Raw genomic sequence first — 6,271 nt, 5'->3', positions numbered from 1 at the left:
ATGTCAGCTTCTAGGGGTGATGATTAGATCAAAATATATAATTCAGAATTATAGTGAATAAATCAAATCATTTGGATTCTGTCTCAACAAGCAAGAATTCAATGACGCCCTAGCCCTTAGGTACAACTTTGGAATAAAAGATGCTGCAAGAAAATGTGTATGTGGAAGTGACAACTCAATAAACCACTCACTAATGTGCAAAAGGGGTGGATATGTATCTCTTCGCCACAATTCATTGAGAGATGTGTTAGCAGAGCTCTCAGAAACTGCTGGCTGTAAAGATGTTACTACTGAACCTCTCCTTATTCCTGTCAATGGGAGAGAACTTCCTGCAGGGGCCAACAAAGCAGATGGAGCTAAGTTAGATGTTATTGTTAGGAGTGTATGAAACCCATTGGAAAGGGCATTTTTAGATATAAGAGTATTTCATGCTCAAGCTCCTTCCAATAAAGCTCTTGGATTTCTGATGAGTATGTACACTAGCCATGAGAGACAGAAGAAAAACATGGACAACAAAAATATTGTTGAAGTAGAATATGGAACATTTACACCAATAGTCCTTTAAATCAAGAACAGGTGGAATGGGAAGAGAAGCAAATACTTTTTTCAAAAAGGTTAGCTGATAGAATGTCTAGAAAATCAGGCCAAAGATACAGTGAGGCAATGGTACTTTTCAGGAAAATAATAAGATTTGACTTGTTGAGGACAACAATTATTGCTCTTAAAGGAGAAAGAAGGTTAAAAAGTTGTTTGGAAATTTTGAATTATAGGAAATAATTCAGATTAGATTGAAAATGGCATATATATATTTCAAGTAAGAGATTAAATTTAATTAGAGACGAATACATATCATAAATTTGCTCTGTGATAATGAACTCCTACTTTCAGCAACAATAACAGAACAAGATGGTCCAGGAAATGAGTATTGAAAACAAGAATAGAAAAGCACTAATTTGTTTTTCGTCCTGTGTTATGTGTACTGTATTTACTGATAGGTTGCATTTATTTAATTATAAGATCATCATTTATTTAATTATAAGATCATTGATTAGTTGAGCGATAGTAAATCGGCAAAATGTTAGGCAGATATCTCAACTATATTGTGTGAACAGCAGGGAACGAGACATCAAGTCATAAACAACAGAACACAGCGGCTACTAACATTTTTTCTACAAGCATACAAGAAGATTATATAGCGCTCGATCTCACATCTAATCTGTCTGCAGCCATACGTATATATGGCGTCACCGCGAAAAATGTACTGTTAGTTATTCCATCTTGATCACCTTCAAAACTTGTTCGAAACTACTTTCTCACCACTCACTGAACAAATGTCTATAGGTTTATTATTATTATATTGACAAGTACTTCACCAATTTTTACCAAAAATATTCCTTAATCGACAACATGATACCATTAAATGCGCGCGCGCAATAATAAACATAATTATTTTATTACAACCAGTACAAAGCAAGTGCGGATTAATTTAAAGTATTAAAATGCTTAATACAAAGATTTCCTTTGTTGTTTGTACTTACCTGTTTAAATTTCCCAAAAGTAAAACCTCAAAAGTGGAAAGGAAAATTTAAAATGAACATTTGCATTTTGGTTCAATAACCGTTTAAAAGTTAAAAAAATATAAACAACTAAACCAAGTAGCTTTAATTTACTTTTTAGAACATTTTAAATTATTATGTGGTATGGTCATTACATTACCCAATTTAGTGGTAATTTAGTAGTCAAGATTTAGTAAGACTTTTAGTATAAGTTTCTTTTGACGACTTTGAGCAGAAAATCCTGTATAATGTATAATGTATAAACATATTTTATGTTTTAGACGCCAAACTGAAAACGCGAACGATTATCATCAGTTTAAAAAAATTGAAATAAACTCTTCGGTATTCAGAATTTGAATATTATCAAATATTACCCGGTAGTCATAATGATCTTTTTAAATAAAACGTTTTAAATTGTATTTGAAACTTAACATGAATTGTGTGTTGTGATAAAATTTGGACCTTAAAAGTTGACAGTTTTGAGTTTTTTAATTCGAATATTTTGTTCATTAGTTGCTATTTATAATTTATCATACAAGATCGAAGATGAATCAATTCATGACTTGAAAGTTTGACGCGCGTTTATTTCTACACTATAGTGTGTAATGTTGTGCAGCGCGCGGCCGAAATTGTGACAAACCGGAAGAATTAACTTGTTATCAAAACGTATCGCGCGAAAATGTTTTTGTAGACGCGCATGTGACATTACGAGTGCAGAGCTCGCACTGGGTTCTTAATTGTTAGTTGGTTCTGAGATTCTGTATCCTGGCACCTTCCTAACAGTTCTTCTGATAAACTTTTCTTATCCACAGAGTTGCCAAACTGTAATAGTGGCTGTCTGAATTTGGTGCTGTTACAGTGTTATGTTTTATCTTTATAAATATATATATCTACTATAATTATATAGTTTCATAATATTTAATATAAGACATTTAAAAACTAAGCTTTTAATATTGTCGTTATGACTGGGCGGGAAGTTACGTAAATCATGATTTTTGCTCTGAAAAATTAAATATAATTATAAAGTATTGTAAACCGTATTTTATAGGTATACAGATAAATGTATTCTGGGTAAAAATTATCTTTATCCCGGTTGTTGCGACAAGTAAAAATGCTCTTATTAGGGAAAGGAGATTACTCGACGTTTCAATGTAACTACATCGTATTCATGATCTAAAAACAAGTGTTAAAAATTCAAAACGTAAAAAACATATATCTGAGGCAAAATTTGTGTACATTAATTTATTCAATCAACTTTATCCAAAAATTCGATACAAAAAAGTCATAACAAAATTCATAACAAAACTAATTTATACGACGACAAACTTTTATAGTAAATACTGTACATTCCTAAAACTGCTACTAAATATACTACACATGATACAGAAGCATTGAGTGCTACAACGGTGAACAGGTGCATGATGTGAAGTGTGTAGGTATGTATCTAGTGTGGAGTGAAAATGGCGGGAATCGTACTGACCAATGAGAAGTGTGAAACGTGGGAGCCTAATATGGTTTGATTGATGTTATAAGGGTTAGTGTGTTGAATAGGAGGCGGAAGTGTGCGTGTGTGAGATGTGGTACCTGTACTCAGAAAGTAAACAAAACCTATAAATATCACTAAATATCACTACATATGTGTAGACAATCCCCTGTCTGTAAAATATAAAATATGTTACACCCTGTTTATTATGTACTTGTTACTAAAAAACGTTTGATAGTTTCTAACTCATCTCTCTTGTTAATGTTAGGTTTGAACTTCAAAATAAGCATTGCTTCTGCAATCTTTCTTCTAGCTGTGTTGCTTTCTGTTTTTAAAATCTCAAATTCTAAATTGGGTTCTGACCCCCTATGTAAACTGTTATAATGAATAGCAAACTTGTCGCAACAACCGGGATAAAGATAATTTTTTTACCCAGAATACATTACAACAATGCGACTCATAAACAATACTCCAATCCGGATTTTACATATACAGATAAATATTATTTTATTTAAACAATTGCATTAAAAGTTGATAAATAAACCATTTTGTCTGTAAGGTGGACTGCGTTAACACCCTATCCAGTATTCGCTAGACTCTGAAATAGTATGTAATAGTTAGTAGTAGAACACGAGTGCAAAAATAACACGAGTCTGTACCGAACGGCAGTGTTAGTAAAACAGTTAAATAGTATAATTTAGAACATTAGAAAATCGGATGTTATTAAACATTGCGTGAACTAAACATACTATAATAATTTAGTCTCCAGCGTCTAATTTAGTCCTAATCCATGGACTGAACCAAACCAGAAGTAATGCTAACACTGCAACTAGTAGTGTATACATTGCCCAGAAGTAATGCTAACACTGCAACAAGTAGTGTATACATTACCCAGAAGTAATGCTAACACTGCAACAAGTAGTGTATACATTACCCAGAAGTAATGCTAACACTGCAACAAGTAGTGTATACATTACCCAGAAGTAATGCTAACACTGCAACAAGTAGTGTATACATTACCCAGAAGTAATGCTAACACTGCAACAAGTAGTGTATACATTACCCAGAAGTAATGCTAACACTGCAACAAGTAGTGTATACATTACCCAGAAGTAGTGCTAACACTGCAACAAGTAGTGTATACATTACCCAGAAGTAGTGCTAACACTGCAACAAGTAGTGTATACATTACCCAGAAGTAATGCTAACACTGCAACAAGTAGTGTATACATTACCCAGAAGTAATGCTAACACTGCAACAAGTAGTGTATACATTACCCAGAAGTAGTGCTAACACTGCAACAAGTAGTGAATACATTACTCAGAAGTAATGCTAACACTGCAACAAGTAGTGTATACATTACCCAGAAGTAATGCTAACACTGCAACAAGTAGTGTATACATTACCCAGAAGTAGTGCTAACACTGCAACAAGTAGTGTATACATTACCCAGAAGTAATGCTAACACTGCAACAAGTAGTGTATACATTACCCAGAAGTAATGCTAACACTGCAACAAGTAGTGTATACATTACCCCAGAAGTAGTGCTAACACTGCAACAAGTAGTGAATACATTACTCAGAAGTAATGCTAACACTGCAACAAGTTGTGTATACATTACCCAGAAGTAAATTGCAAAAACACTGCAAAAAGGGTTAGGGGAATACATTACCCAGAAGAATTTTGTTTAACACTGCAAAAAAAGTAGTTTTATACATTACCCGGGAAAGTAATGCTAAAACGGGGCAAAAATTGTGATACATTCCCCAACAAAATAATGTTTAACCCACTGCAAAAAAGGAAGTGTATACTTTACCCGAAGAAATGCAACACTGCAACAAGTAGTTTTTAACTTTACCCAGAAGGAATCCCAAACACTGCAACAAGTGTGAATCTTTACCCAAAAAGTAATCTAAAAATGCAAAAAGTATTTTTTCCCTTTTCCCCCAAAAGTAAGGCAAACCCTGCAAAAATTAGGTATACTTTACCCGAAGAAATTTGGAAACCCCTTCAAACAATTTTGGTGGCAAACTTAAACCCCGGGGGGGAAGGTAAGGGAAACACTGGCCTTTTTGGTTGGGGGGTTTTACCTTACCCCGTTTTTTGCCCCCCCACTCCCAACCCCTGTGTTTTACATTAACCCCGGTTTGGGGTTTTAAATGGCAATGGGGGGTTGAAGGCCCTTTTTTTTTATTAAAGGGAAGGTTTGTTTAAATTTGGCAAACCAAGGTAGTGAAAAATTAAGAAGAAAATCCTAAAAACTCCAACCAAGTTGAAAAATAAAAATTCCCCCCCTTTTAACCCCCCCCAAACCCCCAAACCCAAATTAAAACCCCCCAATCCCCAAATTAATCCAACCCCAAACCCCTAAATCCCAAACCCAAAAAAACCCTACCACCCAACAAAAAAACCCCCAACCCAAAAATCTAACACCCAACAAAAAATTAAAAACAAACCCAAAAAAAACAAACACCCCCAAAACCCCAAAAAAACAAAAACCAAAACCCAACCCCCAAAACCCCAACCCCAAAAAAAAAAAAAAAACCAAACCCAAAAAAAACCCAAAAAAAAACCTAAAAAAAAAACAAAAAAAAACAAAACCCAAAAAACAACACCCAACAAAAATTCAACATTCCCCTCAAAAAACCAAATTTCAAACAATATAAACCCCCCAAATTAAACCCAAACCCCCCAAACCCAAAAAAATTATCCCCATTAAAACCCAAAAAAACAACAACCCAAAAACCCCCAATTATTTTAAAATTTAAAAACCCAAATTTTAAAAAACACCCCCAACAAATTATACTTACCCAAAATAACCTCACGAAACCCAAGTATTTACTTACCCAAAAAAAACCCAACACGAACAAGAGTGTTAAAATTACCAAAGAATAAAACCACTAAACAAATAATCCCCCATTCCCCCCAAAGTTGTGACATTGCAACGTATTTTTTACTTTTCCCAAAATAATTGGAATAACAATAGGTTTTCCGGGGGCCCCAAAATTAATGCTTGACATTTAAAACGTAATTATCCCCCATTACCCAGAAAAATGAAACCCTTTTGGAAATGTGTTTTCCCTTTCTCCCGAAAAATTGCGCCCCCTGGGGGCAAAAGTTGGGTGAAATACATTTTACCCGAAGAATGCTAAAAAAGTATTGTTACCCCCAAAAGAAAACCCAAACACTGCAACAATTTTTTTGTTTATTTTTACCCAGAAGTTTTTTGC

Source organism: Bolinopsis microptera, chromosome 9 (assembly GCF_026151205.1).
Source record: "Bolinopsis microptera isolate Bmic1 chromosome 9, MBARI_Bmic_1.0, whole genome shotgun sequence".
NCBI classification, from domain to species: domain Eukaryota; kingdom Metazoa; phylum Ctenophora; class Tentaculata; order Lobata; family Bolinopsidae; genus Bolinopsis; species Bolinopsis microptera.
The sequence above is the reverse complement of the archived record's forward strand: the minus strand, read 5'-3'. Positions refer to the sequence as shown.